Source organism: Chiloscyllium plagiosum, unplaced genomic scaffold (assembly GCF_037043375.1).
Source record: "Chiloscyllium plagiosum isolate Xiang-an unplaced genomic scaffold, Cpla_swu_hap1 HiC_scaffold_27, whole genome shotgun sequence".
Lineage (NCBI taxonomy): Eukaryota > Metazoa > Chordata > Chondrichthyes > Orectolobiformes > Hemiscylliidae > Chiloscyllium > Chiloscyllium plagiosum.
In genome coordinates, this window is record NW_028270165.1 from 37577591 (window position 1) to 37599800 (window position 22210).

The following is a 22210-nucleotide window of genomic DNA, read 5'->3' on the forward strand; positions in this document are numbered from 1 at the left end:
TGGGAATGGGGAGGGATAGATATCTTGTTTGATTTTATTTTTAAAATGCACTTGATTCCCACAAATAAAAGCAACAGGTACAAGTACAGCACATGCAGTATTCCTAATTGCAGCTTCAAGGTTTTATGTCCTCTTCCGCGTTGGCTCCAGCACATACGGCTTCCTTGCCACCGCCCCCCCCCCCCCAAAAGCCGGCCCCATCCCTGCCCTGAGCCATTGATGCTTCCATTGTTTATAAAATCAAGAGACGCATGGATAGGGTAAATAGACAAGGTCGTTTCTCTGGGGGTGTAGAACCAGAGAGTAATAGGATTAAGGTGAGGTGGCCCGGGGAGGCGGAGTGGGGGGCAAGGGATTTAAAAAGGCAATTCATGCAGAACATGGTACGTGTAAGGAAAGAGCTGCCAGAGGAAGTAGTAGATGCTGGTATAATTATAACACATTTAAAAGGCATCTGGATAGGTTTATGAATAGGAAGGGTTTAGAGGGATATGGGCCAAATGCTGGCAAATGAGACCAGATTCGGTGAGGATATCTGGTCAGTATAGACCAGTTGGACCAAAGGACCTGTTTCTGTGCTGTATATCTAGATGACTCTGGTTTGCCACGCCAGTCTATTAAATTTCTCTCTGGTGTCATAGCCTTGATGTCTCATTCTAAAACTCCCTCACCCCTGTGGAGGCACGTTAACCATTTTGTGTCTGATTGGTTGCCAAGAAGTTGCATTGCAGGTTCATCCTGAATTTACACACTATATTTTTACTTCCAAAAATCAGATCTGCTCACCCTCAACAGTATCCCAATGTCGTGGAAGATATTAATTTTCAGGTGCAGGTATCCAAAATTCAGAGAGCTGTCAGTTGTGACTGTTCTGCTCTTCTGTCCCTGTCAGATCCTGAATCAGCACTTTCAGGAGAATTAGAATGGAAAGAGAACAGAGGAAGAGAGAGAGAGAGAAGGATGGTGCTTTCAGTTTTGTGGAATAACAAAAGAAAAGAATGTTCTGCAGAAAGTAGAATTGCTTGTTCTGAATTTCTACCCTGGACTGACAGTGATTACTTTTGTAATCTCTTTTCAGAGTATTTGATCTGAAGATGAAGTTTCAAAATCAATAGATGAAAGGCTTATGCCTGAACCATTGACTCTCCTGCTCCTCAGATGCTGCCTGACCCGCAGTTTTCGACTCTGATTCTCCAGCATTTGTGAGTCACTCAATCCATCGGGACTGTAACAATTTTCAACTGTGATCCAATTGGTTCCTGTTTCAGTACGTTTTCAGCATCAGTGGGACTGGAAGAGAGACCCTACTGTAGCAGCAACGCACTGAATGTGGAGCCTGAAACAGTTATCTGGCCTGGAAAGAGGAATTCAAGGCAGGGAGGGGACATACACGCGTTTGTGTGCAACTGTAGCTTCGGCCATGGAGAAACCATGGAAGTGTGGCGACTGCGGGAAAGGCTTCCATGTCCCGTCTGCCCTGGAGACACATCGGCGCAGTCACACCAGGAAGAAGCCATTCTCCTGTCCTGAGTGCGGGAAGGCCTTCAGTGATTCCTCCGCCCTGCTGAGGCACCGGCGGGTGCACACAGGGGAGAGGCCCTTCAGCTGCCCTGAGTGCAGGAAGAGCTTCAGCGATTCCTCCGCCCGGCTGAGGCACTTGCGGGTTCACAGAGGGGAGAGGCCCTTCAGCTGCCTCAAGTGTGGGAAGGCCTTCAGCGATTCCTCCGCCCTGATGAGGCACCAGCGGGTGCACACAGGGGAGAGGCCCTTCCACTGCCCCGATTGTGGGAAGGTGTTCACTCGCTCCTCCCACCTCGTGATTCACCGGCGGGTCCACACCGGTGAGAAGCCCTTCCCCTGCCCCAAATGTGGGAAGGCCTTCAGCGATTCCTCAGACCTGCTGGCCCACCGGCGGGTCCACACCGGCAAGAGGCCGTTCACCTGCTCTGTCTGCGGGAAGTGCTTTACACACTCTTCTGACCTGCTGAAGCACCAGCGGGTCCACACTGGGGAAAGGCCCTTCAGCTGCTCTGTGTGCGGGAAGGGCTTTTCCCAGGCCTCCCACCTGCTGACACACCGGTGGGTCCACACTGGGGAAAGGCCATTCACCTGCCTCGAGTGCGGGAAGGGCTTTGCTGTCTCCTCCACTCTACTGACGCACCAGCGGGTCCACACTGGGGAGAGGCCGTTTGCCTGCCCCGAGTGTGGGCAGAGGTTCACAATGTCCTGCAGCTTGAACAAGCACCAGCGGAGGCACCAATGCTCCCAACAATCAGATTCTGCCGGTAACGCTGCAGAGGGTCTCCCCCCAGGACTGAACCTCCTGCCCTTTCTGACAGTGGTGGTAGTGGGAGAGTTGATAGGCTTTTTTGTTTTCTACTGGGGAGTGGAGGGGGAAAGGGGGGTGGTAGCTCAGTGGTTAGCACTGCTGCCTCATAGTGCCAGGACCCAGATTTGATTCCATTCTCAGGGTGACTGTCTGTGTGGAGTTTGCATGTAACTCCCCCCTGTGTCTGCGTGGGTTTCCTCTGCGTCCAAACGTGCGCATGTTTGAGCGAATTGGCCAAGCTGAATAGTCCCATACTGTTCAGGAATGTGTAGGTGTGGTGCAGAGTTAAGGGTAAGTGCAGAGTGATAAGGTAGGAGAATGTGTCTGGGTGAGTTACTCTTCAAAGGGTCGCTCTGAACTTGTTGGGCAGAAGGGCCCGTTTCCACACTGTAGTGGCTCTATGTTTCTATGAACCTTGCTTCCAGTGGGCGCTGCTGCTCATTGAGCCCAAGACCCGCACAAACCTAAGACCACAAGACCATTGGAGCAGAAGTTAGGATATTTTGACCCATCGAATCTGCTCCACCATTTGTTAGAGACAAAATAAAAAACTGCAGATGCTGGAATCTAAAATTGTCAAGCAGGAGGCTAGGTAAAAGCGTGAAGGAGAGGAACCCGAGGCACTACACGGGTAGTGCCTCCCACCCGCCCTCCTCCTCTAACCTAATAATAACATCTGTTGTGGCAAGCAGGTAAGTGCTGAATTTTGCTTGTATTATTTAGACACAGTTTTTGTTTTAACAGTTAGCTTTAGAGGGATGGCAGTGAAGGCAGTGCAATGTTCCTCCTGCAACATGTATGAGGTGAGGGATGCCATCGACGTCCCTGCCGATTACACTTGCAGGAAGTGCACCCATCTCCAGCTCCTCCAAGACCGTGTTAGGGAACTGGAGCTGGAGTTGGATGAACTTCGGATCATTCGGGAGGCAGAGGGGGTCATAGATCAGAGTTATAGGGAAGTAGTAACTCCAAAGATGGCAGATAGATGGGTTACAGTGAGGGGGACTGGGAGGAAGCAGCCAGTGCAGGGACCTCCTGCGGCCATTCCCCTCAAGAACAAGTATACCGTTTTGGATACTTGTGGGGGGGATGACTTACCAGGGGTAAGTAACGGGGCTCAGGTCTCTGGCACGGAGCCTGTCCCCGTTACTCAGAAGGGAAGGGTGAAGAAGAGCAGAGCAGTAGTAATTGGGGACTCGATAGTTCTTGGCACAGATAGGCGGTTTTGTGGGAACGAGAGAGACTCACGTTTGGTATGTTGCCTCCCAGGTGCAAGGGTACGTGATGTCTCTGATCGTGTTTTCCGGGTCCTGGAGGGGGAGGGGGAGCAACCCGAAGTCGTGGTCCACATTGGCACCAACGACATAGGTAGGAGTGCTGAGGATGTTAGACAGGCTTTCAGGGAGCTAGGTTGGAAGCTTGGAGTTAGAACAAACAGAGTTGTTGTCTCTGGTTTGTTACCCGTGCCACGTGATAGAGATTCGAGGAATAGGGAGAGAGAGCAATTAAATGCGTGGCTTCAGGGATGGTGCAGGAGGGAGGGGTTCCAGTTTTTGGATAACTGGGGTTCTTTCTGGGGACGGTGGGACCTCTATAAACAGGATGGTCTACACCTGAACCTGAGGGGAACCAGTATCCTTGGGGGGAGGTTTGCTAGTGCTCTTGGGGGGGGTTTAAACTAACTCGGCAGGGGCATGGGAACCCAGATTGTAGCTTCAGGGTGCAGGGCCTGGAGTGTAGGGAGGTGAGGAACATGGCATCAATTTCCAAGGAGGGTGCCTGTAAACAGGGAAGTGGCTTGAAGTGTGTATACTTCAATGCAAGAAGTATACGAAATAAGGTAGGTGAACTTGCAGCGTTGGTTGGTACCTGGGACTTCGATGTTGTGGCTATTACGGAGACATGGCTAGAACAGGGACAGGATTGGCTGTTGCAGGTTCCGGGATTTAAATGTTTTAGTAGGTTTAGAGGTGGGGGTAAAAGAGGGGGAGGTGTGGCATTGCTTGTCAAAGATAGTATTACAGCGGTGGAAAGGACGATGGATGAGGACTTGCCATCTGAGGTAGTTTGGGCTGAGGTTAGGAATAGGAAAGGTGAGGTCACCCTGTTAGGAGTCTTTTACAGGCCTCCTAATAGTCCTAGAATCATTGAAGAAAGGATTGGGAAGGTGATTCAGGAGATGAGTGACAGTAATAGGGTGGTTGTTATGGGGGACTTTAACTTTCCTGATATTGATTGGGAAAGCTATAGCTCAAGTTCGTTAGATGGGTCAGTGTTTGTTCAATGTGTGCAGGAGAGTTTCCTGACACAATATGTAGACAGGCCAACAAGAGGTGAGGCCATACTGGATTTGGTTCTGGGTAACGAACCAGGCCAGGTGTTAGAATTAGAGGTAGGTGAGCACTTTGGGGATAGTGACCATAATTCGGTGATTTTTACACTCGTGATGGAGAGGGATAAGTGTGTACTACAGGGCAAGAATTATAGCTGGGGTAAGGGAAATTATGATGCGGTGAGGCATGACTTAGGATGTGTGGCTTGGAAAAGTAGACTCCAAGGCAAGAGTGTAAATGATATGTGGAACTTGTTCAAGGGGCAACTATTGAGTGTCCTTGATAATTATGTACCTGTCAGGCAGGTAGGAAAGGGTCGTGCGAGGGAGCCGTGGTTTAATAAGGAATTGGAATCCCTTGTTAAATGGAAGAGGGCGGCCTATCTCAAGATGAGACGTGAAGGTTCAATTGGGGCGATTGAGAGTTATAGGGTAGCCAGGAAGGACCTGAAGAGAGAGCTAAAAGCAGCAAGGAGGGGACATGAAAGGTCCTTAGTAGATAGGATTAGGGAAAACCCTAAGGCTTTCTATAGGTATGTTAGGAATAAAAGAATGACTAGGGTAGGAATAGGTCCAGTCAAGGATAGTAGGGGGAAGTTGCGTGTGGAGGCGGAAGAGATTGGGGAGACAATGAATGAATACTTTTCTTCAGTATTCACTCAGGAACAGGGCATTGTTGTCGATGAGAATACTGAGGCACAAATAAGTAGAATGGATGGCTTTGAGGTATGTAGAGAAGAGGTGTTGGAAATCCTGGAAAAGGTGAAAATAGATAAGTCCCCTGGGCCTGATGGCATTTATCCTAGGATTCTCTGGGAAGCAAGGGAGGAGATTGCAGAGCCATTGGCCTTGATTTTTATGTCCTCTTTGTCTACAGGAGTAGTCCTAGAAGACTGGAGGATAGCAAATGTGGTTCCCTTGTTCAAAAAGGGGAGTAGGGATAGCCCTAGTAACTATAGGCCGGTGAGTCTCACTTCTGTTGTGGGCAAAGTCTTAGAGAGAATTGTAAGGGATAGGATTTATGCACATCTAGATAGGAATAATGTGATCAAGGATAGTCAGCATGGTTTTGTGAAGGGCAAGTCGTGCCTCACAAACCTTATTGAATTCTTTGAAAAGGTGACGAAGGAGGTTGATGAGGGGAAAGCGGTAGATGTGGTATATATGGATTTTAGTAAGGCGTTTGATAAGGTTCCCCATGGTAGGCTACTGCAGAAAATACGGAGATATGGCATTGAGGGTGAGTTGGAGGTTTGGATTAGGAATTGGCTGGATGGAAGAAGACAGAGGGTAGTAGTTGATGGCAAAGTTTCTTCATGGAGTGCCGTCACTAGCGGTGTTCCGCAAGGATCTGTTTTGGGACCATTGCTGTTTGTCATTTTTATAAATGACCTGGAAGAGCGGTTAGAAGGTTGGGTGAGCAAGTTTGCGGATGACACGAAAGTCGGAGGAGTTGTTGACAGTGAGGAAGCATGTGGCAGGTTACAGCAGGATATAGAGAAGCTGCAGAGCTGGGCAGAAAGGTGGCAGATGGAATTCAATGTAGCTAAGTGCGAGGTGATTCACTTTGGGAAGAATAACAAAAAGATGGGGTACTGGGCTAATGGTCGGATACTTGGTAGTGTGGATGAGCAGAGGGATCTTGGTGTCCATGTACACAGATCTCTGAAAGTTGCCACCCAGGTAAATAGTGCGGTGAGGAAGGCATATGGCGTACTGGCTTTTATTGGTAGAGGAATTGAGTTCCGGAGTCCTGAGGTCATGATGCAGTTGTATAAGACTCTGGTACGGCCGCATCTGGAATATTGTGTGCAGTTTTGGTCGCCATACTATAGGAAGGATGTGGAGGCATTGGAACGGGTGCAGAGGAGGTTTACCAGGATGTTGCCTGGTATGGAAGGAAAATTGTATGAGGAAAGACTGAGGCACTTGGGGCTGTTTTCACTAGAGAAAAGAAGGTTTAGGGGTGACTTGATTGAGGTGTACAAGATGATTAGGGGGTTAGATAGGGTCGACAGTATGAACCTTTTCCCGCGTATTGAGTCGGGTATTAGAAGGGGGCATAGCTTTAAATTAAGGGGGGGTAGATATAGGACTGATGTTAGTGGTAGGTTCTTCACTCAGCGAGTCGTTAGTTCATGGAATGCCCTGCCAGTAACAGTGGTGGACTCTCCCTCTTTATGGGCATTTAAGAGGGCATTGGATAGGTATATGGAGGATAGTGGGTTAGTGTAGTTTAGGTGGGCTTGGATCGGCGCAACATCGAGGGCCCAAGGGCCTGTACTGCGCTGTATTCTTCTATGTTCTATGTTCTATGTTCTATGTACAACAAGGCAGGCAGCACCAGGAGGTGGAGAAGTCAGCATTTCAGGTATTATCCCTCAGGACTGAAGAAGGGTTCTGCCCGAAACGTTGACATCTCCATCAGAAATGATTTATCAGGATATTGTTAGAACTAGAGGGCATAGGTTTAGAGTGAGAGGGGAAAGATTTAAAAAGGACTTAAAGGGAAAGCTTTTCATGCAGTGTGGTGCGTGCATGGAATAAGCTGCCAGAGGAAGTGGAGGAGGCTGGTAGAATTACAGAATGTCAAAGACATTTGGTTGAGGACATGAATAGAAAGAGTAAGAGGGATTTGGGCCAAGTGCTGGCAAATGGGACTAGATTAATTTAGAATATCTGGTCAGCGTGGACGAGTTGGACTGAAGGATCTGTTTCCGCGCTGTCCCTCTCTATGACTATCGGTCCTGATGTAAGTTTAGAATAGAGTAACTTTGAATAATTCAATCTTGTTGAATTCACCTCCTAAAAGGTTTCAAATGAACCCCTCCAAGTGATATGATTTAACTATACCGAGTTGGATAAAGTATCCCATCAAGTTCAACATGAATGCGCAGTTGAAGAAGTTGAAGTCAGAAGTCACACAATACCAGGTTACAGTCCAACAGGTTTATTTGAAATCCCAAGCTTTGGGAGCATTGCTCCTTCATCAGTGCTGCTCCTTCATCACTTCACCTGATGAAGGAACAGTGCTTCGAAAGCTCATGAGTTCAAATCAATCTATTGGGATTGTCACCTGGTGTTGTGTGACTTCTGACCCGTCCACCCCCAGCACCTCCACATCAGAGTTGACGAATGAGATCAGATTTTATTCAGCATGATTTAGTGAGATATTCATCTGGCTGCCGTTATGCCTGCTACTCGGGTGCTGTCAGACCTGCTGTGCTTTTCCAGCACCACACTCTCAACTCTGATCTCCAGCATTTGCAGTCCTCACTTTTTCCTGGTTCATGTGGAAACTCAACATTGTCAGAGTTACGAAGAGACGCCTGTCACAGAGTACTATAGCACAGAGACAGGCCCTTCAGCTCAAACCGGTCCATGTTGACCAAAATGTTTGTCAACACTAACCTCATTTCCCTGCACTTGGCCCATATCCTTCTCAAGCTTTCCTACCCATGAATTTGTTGAAACGCCTTTTCAATATTGTTAATGTACCTGTTTCAACCATTTCCACTGGCAGCTGTTTCCCCAGGCGAACTGCACTCTGTAAATATTTTGCCCCACATCTTTTCTTCCATCTTTCTCCTCTCGCCATAAAAACGCGTCCTTGGACTTGAAATCCTCCCCCTAGGGAAGAGACAGCTACCATTAACCCAAATCTACCCCTCATGGTTTGAAAATATTGCCTCTCAACTTCCTCTGCTCCAGTGGAAAAACATCCCAGCCTATCCAGCCTAAATTCTAATTTGATAATAATGGCAGTGATGATTTTGGCTGCGTGTGTGTCAAGGATCTCTCATTTCTAAGCCAATGCTGTGCCTCTTAAGTTCACCTGATCTTAAAACAAATGGCACCCCATTCAAATAAAATGTCCATGTTTTCTGTGCAAAGTCGGTCCTGGTCAGGAAATAGGCAGTGGTGTCTTATATTCCCGTAGACTTCTTGTGACCGGGTTCATATGCTCTGTTTTGAGATGTATGAGTAAATCTTCAGAACAATAAATTAATGCAACCTTTATTCATGTCTCATTATTAAAAACACTTTCTCCATTTACAGATGTGATTGAGAAGCTTCTCCCAATGAATCTTTGACTGATAACAGTATTTGTCAGGCTTTTGAAAGTCACTGCAACTCTGTCACAGCACAGGGGAGGGCTCTTTCAGGCACAACGCGTCATGCAGAAAATTCTCCCACATTAGTCGAGCAAAGTTGACGTCTTTTTAAGACATTGTGAAACTTGAAAGGGTTCAGAAAAGGTTTGGAAGGATGTTGCCAGGGCTGCAAGGTTTGAACTACAGGGAGAGGCTGAATACGCTGGTACTATTTTCCCTGAAGCTTCAGAGTCAGCCAGAAACATCTGTTGAATCAGGAAACACCTCTTCCTGCAGCAGCTTCAGACAGACTGCTTGCTAAAACCCAAACCAGGGGAAAAGAATGGGACAACTGCCCTTTCATTGTAGAAGTGGTTTAGAAAATAAAATGTCAAACCCTTTTCCCTGATTGTTGCCTTAGCCAGTATCTGATAACCATTAGCGAAATCCTTAATTCTCGACGAATGAGAAGCTCTGCCTTTTATAACCCCTCCTGAAAATAAACCAAGAACAACATAATCTTCTTAAAGGAGCATCATCATCACAACAGAAAGCACCTGAACTGAAACATTTGTATCAAAGGGCTGTACAGTTAGCAGGACAAGAAAACAGGTTTTCAATGTCACCAATCAATTTAAATCAGCCCCCTTGGCTACCAAAAACTTAAATTTAAATCCTAAAGTTTTGACAACAGGACCAATCCTATCATAAAGAATTGGTGCTCTCAGTCATCTGTGTATTAGAGAAAGCATCATTTAGAATAACAGAGAAGGGCATTCCTGACAGAAGAATCGGAGGAGGCATCCCCGACAGAAAATGGCACAGAATATTCCGGAAGACACATAACCTGGTTGTAATCTGAGAGATTAAATTCTATTTTGTGTTATCTGAGTGGGACATGTATTGATTGGAACAGCATACCAGAAGAATCTTGATTTATTCCAGAATACTCAGTAGTTAGGACGGATTTATTCAGTTTGTTAGTAGTTTTGTTCATTTGTTTACCGTGAGAGTTGGTTAAATAAATTGCTGACTGTCAATTTTAAAGTGTCAGGGATTTACTTTTCACACTACAGCAGGTTACACCACTTATCACACTGACTTTACAGATTAAAGGGCAAAGTGCCACTCTTTGGACGTTTCGGTTTGAGATCTTGGAGAGTGGGGGTGTGGGGGTGGTGGGTTCAGCCTTCGCTTTATAACAGTATTGATGACATTCTCTTGAATGCAATGGAGTCAATATTAATCCCAGCCTCTTGGTGTGGTTGTGGGTGAATCACCTTAATTTGGCTCCTGACTCAGAAACCGCACAGAGAATCAACTGCTGAAACAATGATTTGCACTTTATTGCACGTAGCAACCACAAATAAAAACTCTCAAGTTCATTCAGCTTCACCACACCCCCCACCCCCCGCCCCAAACTTGGCTATCACCCAGTTGTGGCTGAATTTAACTGGGTTTCCAACGACAGTGCCCATCTCTGGAAGTGTCCAGGGGTTTGATGCAGTATTATTCTTCTAGGTACTGCTGCTGCTGTATCATTCTGGAGTTGAATTTTGGTGGCGTTTCCTCAATTTCAAATCTGTGGTGTGATTTTGTTTTAAGACTCTAACATACCTCACATTGCTGGAGATCTCAGGTCTGTAGTTTACCTTCTTATCCTTGAGGTTAGCTGTCTGTTTGAAACAGTCTGCCCTGCAATTAACCCCTCTATGTCAGGGCTTTCCTTCCACAGGTAGAATTAATTGTCCTTTTGTCACACCATTGTAAAACAACATTATCTTACCTGTCCCAAGAAACAATTTATTGTGTTGCCTCCTTCTTCCCAGGGATGTTAACCAGCAGAAATTAAGCCATTTGTCGTATTGAATCTGCTCTGCCATTCAATCATGGCTGATATGTTTCTTAACCACATTCAACATGTAACCCTTGAGCCCCTTGATACTCAAGAATGAGTGAATAGTGGAGCATACTCAATGGGCTGAATGGCCTAATTTCACTTCCTGTTGTGTCACAGTTTCTCGTCGGCCCTTTCATTTCTTGCTCCAGAAAGCGTTATTGTTGACTCGTGAAGTTTGGGAAGTTCTGGAGTTTACAGGTGCACACCACGCTCCTCTATGCCTCCTCCTCAGCCTTCAAGTAAAGGGAAGACCTTTTAGAAGAGAAATAAGGAGAACTTCAGACAGAGAGTGGTAATCTATGGAATTCACTGCCCCAGAAGGCTGTGGAGGTTAGATCATTGAATATATTTTCTTGTGTATCAAGAGGATCAAAGGTTATGGGGAGAATGGGGTTGAGAAACTTATCAGCCATGACTGAATGGTGGAGCAGACTCAATGGGCTGAATGGCATAATTTCTGCTCCTATAGTCTAATGATATGCTGATGTGTGGAGGGGTGAGGATGGGGGAAAAGAGATAAAGAGGGGAATACAATTAAGGTGAAGCTGGATACAGATACATAGGCAATACACAAATTGTACGATAAATTTCAGACCACATAGAAGGACTGGCAGGGCTTACTGAAGATCTACAATATGCTGCAGTTCGATATTACAAGCCCAGAAACAACTGCAAATCAGACAAGGTCTTTTCAGAAGTTGGACCATGAACGTCTGAAGCTGCTGCTGCTCTTTCTTTCTCTCTCTCTCTCTCTCTCTCACGCAATGAAGATTGATCTTCACCCAGACTGGAACTTATTTCCTCTGTCCAAATAATTGTGAACGCAGCCCTTTTTTTGAAGGATGGCATGTTTCCTGATCATCACAATTAAAGGGGTGGCTTCCCCCTGATATGCAAAGGGACAGTCAGTCAGGGGAGGGCAGGGTCACGTCTTGTGTTGTTGTGTGGAATCTGTGACAGCTGCAACAATTCATCCCAACTCCTGTACTCAGTGCTCTGACTGATGAAAGCAAGCATGCCGAAAGTCTTCTTCACCGCCCTGTCTACCCATGACTCCACTTTCTAGGAGCTATGAACCTGCACCCCGACATCTCTTGTTTTGAAATACTGCATATGAAACAGATTTGGTGCTTATCTCAACTCTAATTCGGTATTTTATACTGAATGCCAAGACTGATGAAGGCCAGTGTGACAAAAAATGTCTACCTGTGACTCCATTTTCAGAGAACTGTGAACCTGTACTCCAAAATCCCTCTGTTCCACTACACTCCTTAAGGTCCTGCCATTCACCATGAAATTCCTACCTTGATTTGACTATACAAAATGTAAGACCTCACACTTATCTATATTAAACTCCATTTGCCATTAACCTTAAACCTATGCCCTCTAAGTTTGGACTCCCCCACCCCAAGGGAGAAGACCTTGCCTATTTACCCTACCCATGTCCCTCATGATTTTATAAATGTCTTTAATGTCACCCCTCAGCTTCCAAAGCTCCAGGGAACATAGCTCCAATCTATTCAACCTCTTCCTGTAGCTCAAACCCTCCAACCCTGGCAGCATCTTTGTAAATGTTTTCTGAACCCTTTCAAGTTTCACAACACCCTTCCTGTAGCAGAAAGCACAGAAATTGCATGCAGCATTGCAACAATGATGGAACCAATGTCCTCTCTGAAGAGGATTTTAAAACAATATTTATAACTACAAGCAAATCAGGTTAGTTGGGCATGACTTTCCCACAGCAGTTTGTTTTGGTTGTCCTTCATTAACCTATGCTTTATAATATATAAGAAAATATTTTGAGGGATGGGATTGTTGCTAGCAGTCCAACATTTGCTCCCCATCCCTCATGGCCTTTGGACTGAGCAATTGGCTTCATGCGAGAAGGCAGTTGAGAGTTAACCACATTGCAGTTGGTCTGGAGTCACGTGATGTGAGCGTGTGCACGCATGTGTAGGGTTGTGAGTGGTATATTTCCCTCCCTAAAATAACACGTTCACAATACTCTGTAATGATTGGACAACAACAACAGTTCTGGCAGAATCTATGAGGAGATGACAGTTTTACTGTTATGAGTCCGGTGGCCCTTCAAAATTAGGCTGGATTCAAAATATTAACTATTTTCTTTCCACAGATACTGCCAGACCTGCTGCATTTCCCCAGCAATTGTGCCTTTTGTTGCTGATCTCCAACATCTGCAATTCATTGTCTTAGCCAATAATGGTTTCCTGGTTGCCAGTACAGAGACAAACTCTCACTTCCAGATCTTTTTATTCGTTGAAAATAAAGTCCACTAGCATCCATGATGGGATTTTAATTTTTGTTCTCAGAAGACCGGGATCTCTGGGCGACTAAACCAGTATCACTACATCACAATCTTCCCTTCACTGACAGTGACATTGACAATCTTGTCCTGAATATTTTTCTTTATTCATTCATGGAACGTGACAAAAAATAACCAAGTGCCAATTTAGAGGGCAGTTAAGAGTCAACCACATGACTTTGGATCAAGAGTGACACATTCACCAAACTGGGAAAGGACTGAAGATTTCCAACCTTAAAAAAAGGTTATTAGTGAACAAGATAGGTACTTATGACAATTGATAAGATCAACAAAGCAGCGATAAGTTTATATTCCAGATACATAAATTGATTTCAAATTGCATCGGGGCCATAGCAGCATCAATTTGAAACTCCAGATGTTAAATCCAGTAACAATGCCCAAATGCCACCAACTCCCTAAAATCTCTAGGCTTCCCAACACTGACTGGTCTGTAATTGCCAGTTGCATCCTTTTCCTCCTTACTATTTACTATTCAATTCAGCCCATTGAGTTGACTCTGCTATTTATTCAGATCACGATTATTGTGGGAAACATTTACTCCATTTTGCTGCCATTTCCCCATAATCCTCAATTCGCTTACTGATTAAAAAAAACTATCTCAGCCTTGACTGCACGTAACAACCCAGGCTCAACAGCCATCTGTAGTATCAAGTTCCACAGATTTACTGCCCTCAGGAGAAATTCCTGTCTGTCCTAAACATGCAATCTCTTATTTGGAGGTTACTTCCTCTGGTCCCAAACTCACCCACTTTTCCACGTCGAGCCTGTCAAGTCGCCTCAGAATCTTGTACGTGACAATAAGGTTACCTCTAATTCTTCTAACTTCGAATAAGCACAGGCCCAACCTATTCAGTTCTCCTCATAAGACATATTTTCCATCCCTGGTATCATCATGGCCAACCTTCTCTGGACTGCCTCCAATGCCAATATATCTTTCCTCAGGTAAAGGGCCCTAAACTGTTCACAGTATTCAGTTGTGGCCTGACTAATGCCTTACATAGGTTCACTATAACCTCCCTACATTTCTACTCGATTGAAAAGGCCAACCTCCCATTTGCCTCCCTATTACTCACTGAAACTGGATGAAGAGATTCTTGGACGAGATTCCAAATCCCTCTATTCTAAAGCTTTCTCCATTTAATATTCAGTTCTTCACCTCCTGACAAACTGTATTACCTCATTTTCCCATCTGCCAAGCTTTCGCTCATTTGCTTTACCTGTCTATATCGCTCTCCAGATATCTAATGTCATCCTCACCACCTGCTTTCACATCAACTGTCTCTTCTGCAAATTTAACAATAGTACCTTCACTTTACTTATCCAAGTAATTCGTATATATATTGCAAATAATGTTGGCCCCAGCGCTGATCCCTGTGGTACACCACTAGTTACAAGTTGTCATCCTGAACATGCCCCTTACCACAACTGTGGTAGTTCGCCAATCCTCTATCCATGCTAACATACAGCCTCCCAACACTGTGGGCTCTTTGCTTACTATTTCATGAGATGTGAATATCATTGGCTGTGCCAACAACTCTTCCCAAACTGACCTTGAAAAGGTGGTGCTGAACTGCCTCTTAAATTGCTTCACAAATATGGTGTGGACTGCAACAATGTTCAGGAGTGAGTTCCAGCATTTTGGACAATAACAAAGAAACAATGCGATATATCTTGCAGTGGGAATCCTGTGTTCACACTTGTCTGTTCTTGGTGGATGAGGTCATGGCTTGGAAGGTGCTTTTGAAGAACCACCACTCATGCAATCAAGCCAGACTGATAGATTGTGGCCCCAGGCTCTGCCATTTTGACTTCCCTCATCAATCTACATTCTTTCCAGCGAAGTTTCAGTCTCAATCTGCCACGCAATGCCTTCTGTTACGGCTTAAAAGATAAGAATACACATGATTACCAACCGTATTTTGGGTTGTATAAATCTTTGCCTGCCAGAATTATTTTCCAAAAGACTTTAATTAAACTGGGTGACTGCATGAAATGGTTTGTTGGTCAGACTATAATCATCATCCTCAAAGGAGACAATGCCAGTAATACCATTGAACTCGTCTTTTTGTTTAAAAAGGACAAGCTCTTGATTTATTTTTACAACTTACTGGCATTCACACCTGCACATTCAATGTCAAACTCAGACAACATAAATGAAATTACACCATTAATTTTGTTTTACAACAATCCAACAGATTAATTAATAATACACAGTGAATACCAAGGCTGATTAATGTGAAATTAAATTTGACTGAAAATGTAAAATCGAGATGAGAGATAACAAATGGGTGAAGGGCAGAAGGCAAGAAATGCAGCATCATAGAAGGTGCTCCTCCAGGGAGTGTATTTTACCAACTACAACTGCTCAATATAAACAAACACTCTGACATGATCCTCCGGTTTTAATGTAAACCATACTCCCATACAGTAGGAACCATTTAAATAAGTTAATAGATACAAGCCTTGAGCAAATCCAGCCTCCAACCGGGCCCCCCGCTTCTTGGAGCTCCGAGAGGGGTTCCCACTCATTCATTCAACAGGAGGCGGCTCAATTTATTGTAATGGGCACGGAGGGTACAGTGGTCGCGTCTCATGATGAGGAGGAAGCTGTTTCCTCTCATTCAACAGAAGAGGACCTATTTACTAGAGTTTTTTGTGGTGCAGCTGTAGTCTCCCATAGAGCCCTGAGGCTCAGGTTCAAATCCCACTGGTCCAGTGTGTGTAATAACATTACTGCCCAAGCCACGTGCCAATTGGCTGAGGGATAAGAAAATTAGGGAAGTAAACACGTCAACCTGTTCAATGCTATCTCCAATCATTTCACTTCCTGTCCCATTCGTACTCCAGGGAGTCCAGCCTCGTTTCACGGAGGTTCTTTTTGAGAAGTTTAATCGGGCATTTTTGCACAAGTCAAGTTAAGAAAGCCGGGATCTCTCGCAAGATTGCGCAGAAGACAACAATTGTAATTCTCGGCGGGGAGGCTGAATTATGAATTCACTAATAGCCTCGCCTCAGCGATGGCGCAAACGGCGCCAATGCATGTCTCTGTGGCACAATTGGTCAGCGCTTTCGGCTGTTAACCGAACGGTTGGTGGTTCGAGCCCACCCAGGGGCGGTGTGTTCGCTGTTCTTCCTTAGCTTCGAAGCTGTACGCTTTTAATGGGGTCAAGAAAATGTTCCCCAAACGGAAATCTTCTCCACAAAGGGGTTTCTGAATTAAATTAATGTCTAACGTAAGGGACTGCGGATGCTGAAAAGCCGAGACAAAAAGAGAAACTCGGAAGGTTTGACAGTACCTGTCGGAGAAAACAGAATTTTGAAATGTTGTCTCTGATTCTCTTTCCACAGATGTTGCCTGACCTGCTGAGTTCCTCCTGCAATTTCCAGTTTTGTTATTAACGGAAAGTTCATTTCATCTTTTGGGATGAAACACCTAGACTCGCCATGTGCAGATATTTATTCCTTTCGAATCACTGTGAAGTGATTGGATTCAAACAAACTCTGCGATGATTCACTCTTTCTCAGCTCCACAGGCAGATAGACCTGGGAAGTGAAGCTGTCAGTGTGGTTCTGTGTTCGTGGGCCGAGTGGTTAATGCGATGGACTTGAAATTCATTGCGGTTTCCCCACGCAGGTGTGAACCTTGCCGACTACAAAATGAGAAATGTCGTCGAAAAGAAAGTGAGCTTGCTCCCCGGCTTCTTCTTTAAGATTCAAATCAGTGGAGGGGGAAAAGTATTTCACTGACATTGGGACTGGTGGGAATCTGCAACCCACTGCCTGTCCGGGTGGAACAAGATACCCGCAGAGCTTCTTTTGCGTCTATGAGCAAAGTCTTCAGAAATGAGACTAGAACAGTGAGGGACATGAAATCGTGATCGAAATGAAGCAGGCACCTGTGGACAAGGGTGTTTCCTTTGCCAGTGAAAGATACTGCTTCACAAAGTTGGGCCTGCGGAAGGGAATCAGTGACGGTGATTATCTTTGGTTGTTCACCTTGTGAATGTTCCCATTGCTGCGCATGTCCGTGTTAACGTCAGAACTCTGCAGCATGGTGGCGTTAGATACGCACAGGGCCGGGGCGCAATGGATGACGCATCTGACTCCACCTACCTGTTTGAAATGCAGCCCACAGCTTCTTCACATCGGAGTCAAGAAACAGCGCTGTCAGATGAGGGGAAGGTGTAATAGCCCCACACGCTGCTCACGGGCACACGTTCCTTTCCCCAACTCACCGCCTCAACCACTGCGGCTCCTGGGAGTGGAAAGGAAACAATCACCAAAACCCAGTCTTAGCTTTGTGAATCTTCAGAAAATCAGCAAACCTTCATCCATTCGGATTTTCTATCCTGGGCTGACAGGGATGGGTTTTGTCACTCTTTTGTAGCACGTTGCAAGTGGATGTTTTGCAGAAAAGCACAACAATGCCATCTGATTAATCAGGACCTGGATGTTTTCGGTCTTTGAATGTAAGTGTTGTGCTCCAGAACTTTGTTGTTCACAGTTTATAATACTTATCTTCCCAGTGCACTGTATCACTTGTAGAAAATGTTTAATTTGCGTCTTGTAATCCTTTCACTGTCTGCTAATGAGGATAGCGTTTCCGTGTTTTACCTAAATTATCTTGACCTTGCATAACTCAAGCCTCAAGCTAATTTCACGAGAAAGCTTTTCCAGTTCAAAAGCCAACTGTTAATGATGGCTTTGTTTCATGTCACGCATCCAATTTCAGATCGATGTTGTTAATGTCCCTTTTATTCCTTCAGATCCAGGTTTCGCTCACAGGGCTAGAACAGAACTGTCACCAAATACATTTACCATCTATGTTCATCCTATCGATTGTATTAGCATCATCAACACTTCTCATCAAAATAACTCGAGAGACTTTCATCACAATTTTCTGTGAACAGTTCCACATTAGCTTTGTTGAATGAACCCCAAATTTCTTGAAGTGGCTCCTTATTTTCGGCCCTGATTATTAATCTCTCTATGCATGGGAATGGATCCTTCCCACCCGTTCTATCACTCATCAATGTGTGTAGTTCAATTCGATCTCCCATCAGCCTCCTCTGTCCTGATCAAATCCAGGGGAACAGAATACGTTGGGACTATGGCGCGGACAGGAAAAGCCCAATACTCACCTTTCCTGTTAGAACCATTCCATGAGAAATTTTACACCACAACTTTGGGCGTGAAGTTGTCGCCGAACACTTAAGGTGCTGGCGTAGAGATCCTTTGGGGCTCCCCCGCTCAGGGTAGTAACCTGCTGACTATGCATTCTTCACTGGCGATTTTAAATGACTTCCTGTTGGTTGCACTATCGCTCAAACTTCACAAAACCCGTCTCGATAAAATCCCGTTTTCTCATGTCTGGGAATTGATTGCCATGCAGGAAAATCGGGTTGTGAACAAACAACGTACCAGCCTCACAACGTACAGCTCTGTTTACCTTTCCACAGATGCTGCTCGACCTGTTGGCTTTCTGCAGTATTCTCTGTGTTTAATCGGCACAAGTGCTGCTTTTCATTCAAGAACTTCAATCCCTGTCCTCTGGTAACTGACTCTGGTCAGTGGCAATTGATTCTTCTGATCATTAATCTGCCCATTCCCACCGCTTCTTCTCCAATCATTACCAACAGCCCCAGGAAATCTCCAGTTAACCTTCTTTGCTCCAAAGCGAACATTCCCAACCTTGGTAATGTCTCTCCAAAATGGAAATTCCTCATCCCTGGAAATGAATCAAGGCGTACAATTGGGAAGAGGTTTTGGCAAAATATTGTCAGTTACGAAATGGAAAAATGTTCCTGAAGCAAAACAGAAATCCCTGTCTCCAGCTTTGTGAATCTTTAGAAACTCGTTGGGAAGCGGATTTAGATGAGAATGAAAGATGAACTGTCCAACTGAGTAGAGACAGTCCAGACACCGTCCCCTTGTTGAAGAGGCCGGGAGATTGACTCTGATGTTCTTGGGACATGAACTGATCTGAGACATTGAAAGAATTGTCGTTCCTGCACATCAGGAATTCAAACCCCTTCTCGCCTCCGAGCCAATGAGAGAACTCGGGAAAGGGCAAAACACTGAAAGGCTCGAAGGGTGACGGCCCGGAATAAGAATGCTCGTTCCTCCTGACATGGATGTGTCTCCAGCCTGTCCCCGGTGTCTCCACAATGAATGTCCCAGGCTTTATTATGGCAAAGTAAAACTGATAGACGACAACTGGAATTCGAGGCCGGGAGGCTGAATTATGAATTCAATAATAGCCTCCCCTAAGTGATGGCGCAGCCCATGTCATCGCCTGTCGCTGTGTTACAATTGGTCAGCGCGTTCGGCTGTTAACCGAAAGGTTGGTGGTTCGAGCCCACCCAGAGGCGCATGACCTTCTGATTGCCTGTCTCTTTCACACGCCACCCTGTTCCCTGGCCAACATCTCTGTCTCAGGCATGCAGTAGTGTTCCAGCAAAGCTCCGCTCCAGATAGAAGACCAGCGCCTCATTTTCCGTTTGGAATCCTCCAGTCTTCAAGGTCGAGTTCAATATTATTTGGACCAGAACACCCCCATGCCCTTGATCCCTACCACACCACACGAGGCCGTGTTATCACATCGTCAGCTGTTACACACGACTTATTGTTAGCCAGGAATAGTCTCCATGAACAGTTAGTCACCCTCCGACACAGAGCGTTATTCTCTCCTTTGTCTCTGCAATGTTCTCCCTCTGAACTAGTGGCAAAGAGAGCAATGTGGATTGATATCCCTGAGCCAGCTCTTTGTCCCATCTCCAGGAACCGGGTTCTCTCCACTGGCGGATAATTAAACCACTTTGTTGTTGCGTTGACGTGAGGAGATTGTATAAATATAAACTTTTCTAAACCTTCCGTTGATTGAACTGTGAGTTCACTCTGAATCACAACACGTGTCACAGCGCAATTTGAGGCCCACATTAGCTCTGCTGGTTCTACACAGCAAGTAAATGAGAGTCTCTATTCGTATCATTCTCTTGCCTTCTCCCTGTAAATCTCCACATTGTTACTTTGGACATGACCACCGAATTCCGTTTTGTGTTCTTGAATCTGCCTCCTTGTCACGGTCAGACAGGGACAAGAAAGTGTTCTTCCTAATGTCACTTTTACTTTTTTTTCCAAATGCCTTGAAATCTCTGCCAATTTTTTGGGAAATTGAAAGGATTCTCATTCCTGCACATGAGGCTGAATTGATTTAATTTCTAACGTAAAGGACAGCGGATGCTGAGAATCAGAGACACAAAGAGGATCTGCTGGAGAAACTCAGCCGGTTTGGCAGTACCTGTGGGAGAAAACAGAGTTCTGAAATATTGTCTCTGATTCTCTTTCCACCGATGGTGCCTGACAAGCTGAGTTGCTCCTGCAATTTCTGTTTTTGCTTTTAACTGAAAGTTTATTTCATCTTTCGTAATGAAACAACCAGACTCGCCATGTGCAGATATGTAACCCTTTCTAAATCTGTGAAGTGAATGGATTCAAACAAACCCAGCAATAACTCACTATTTCTCAGCTCCACAGGCAGAGAGACCTGGGAAATGAAGCTGTCAGTGTGGTTCTCTATTCCTGGTCGAGTGGTTAATACGATGGATTTGAGATCGATTGAGGTTTCCCCACGCAGGTGTGAACCTTGCCGACTACAGTTGAGAAATTTCGTCAAAAAGAAAGGAAGACTGTTCCCCGGTTTCTTCTTTAAGATTCAAATCAGTGGAGGGGTTGGAAATCTGCAACCCACTGCCTGTCAGGGTGGAACAAGCAGATACCCACAGGGCTAATTTTGAGGCTATGAGCCAAGTGTTTGGAAATGAGACGAGAACAGTGAGGGGCGTGAAGTCGTGATCGAAATGAAGCAGGCACCTGAGGACGAATGTGTTTTATTTGCCAGTGAAAGATACTGCTTCACCAAGTTGGGACAATGGAAGGGAAGCCGTGATGGTGATTATCTTTGGCTGTTCCTCTTGTGAATGTTCCCATTGTGTTAACGTCAGAACTCTGCAGCATGGCGGCGTCAGGTACGCACAGTGCCAGGGCGCAATGGATGACGCATCTGACTCCACCTACCTGTTTGAAATGCAGCTCACAGCTTCTTCACACACCCCAATTAATCTTTCTCATTGTCCTGAAGCCGGCATACGGTTTGAATTCCTGATCTGCAGGAACGAGACTCTTTTCACTGTCTCGCGTCAGTAAGTGTCCCTGAGAACATCAGAGTCACGTCACCGCGCTGTCAGAGGAGGGGAAGCTGAAAGAGCCCCACACGCTGCTCACGGGCACATTTCACTTTTTCCAACTCACCTCCCCAACCACTGCGGCTCCTGGGAGTGGAAAGGGAACAAATACCAAAACCCAGTCCCAGCTTTGTAAATCTTCAGGAAATATGAAAGCTGTTCATCCCTTCTGGTTTTCCATCCTGGGCTGACAGCGTTGATTTTAAATGGCTGTCCAGTTAGTGCCGATTCGTTTTTGCTGAAAAAAATCTTCCTTATCTCATCCTAGCATTTCTTGCCACAGAGAACTGTGCGGCAGAGTTCATGTATATATTTCCTTGTATGGTATTTTGTAAATAACATTCGTTTGCGGTTTGTTTGTATAGGCTATTCCAGGTTCATCAGCCGCTGTTTAAGTGTGTTGGTAGGTTTGTGGGCTACCATGGTGCTGAGAGCGTTGAGTTGTCTGGACATCATTTCCCAGATGTCTTTTATGTAAAGTAATGTGGCTAGGGTTTCTGCACACGTTGTGTCTGCTTGTGTCAGTTTGTTGATGTGAAATCGACACACTGGGTTTATTGGGTTGGCAAAAGTGCGGATTGCAGATGCTGGAAACCAGAGTTTAGATCAGAGTGGTGCTGGAAAAGCACAGCAGGTCAGACAGCTTCCGAGGAGCAGGAAAATCGACTTTTCGGGCAAAAGCCCTTCATCAGGACGCCTCCAGGGCGGAGAGATAAATTGGGGGGTGGGAGTGTGCTGGGCCGAATGTAGCAAAGAGTACAATATGTGAATGGGGCTGGGGATGGAGGTGAAAGGTCAGAGAGGAGGGTGGAGCGGATAGGTGGGAAGGGAGATTGGCAGGTAGGACAGGTCATGAGGATAGCACTGTGCTGGAAGTTTGGAACAGAAGTAAGGTGTGGGGAGGGGAAATGAGGAAACTGGTGAAGTCTACATTAATGTTCTGGGTTTGAATTTATCCGAGGCGGAAG

General features: G+C 45.5%; 1 pseudogene; it reads right to left on the reverse strand.

Moving 5' to 3' along the window:
* Positions 1–22210, reverse strand: part of LOC148143639 (uncharacterized) — a 245236-nt pseudogene that overhangs the window by 108321 nt on the left and 114705 nt on the right.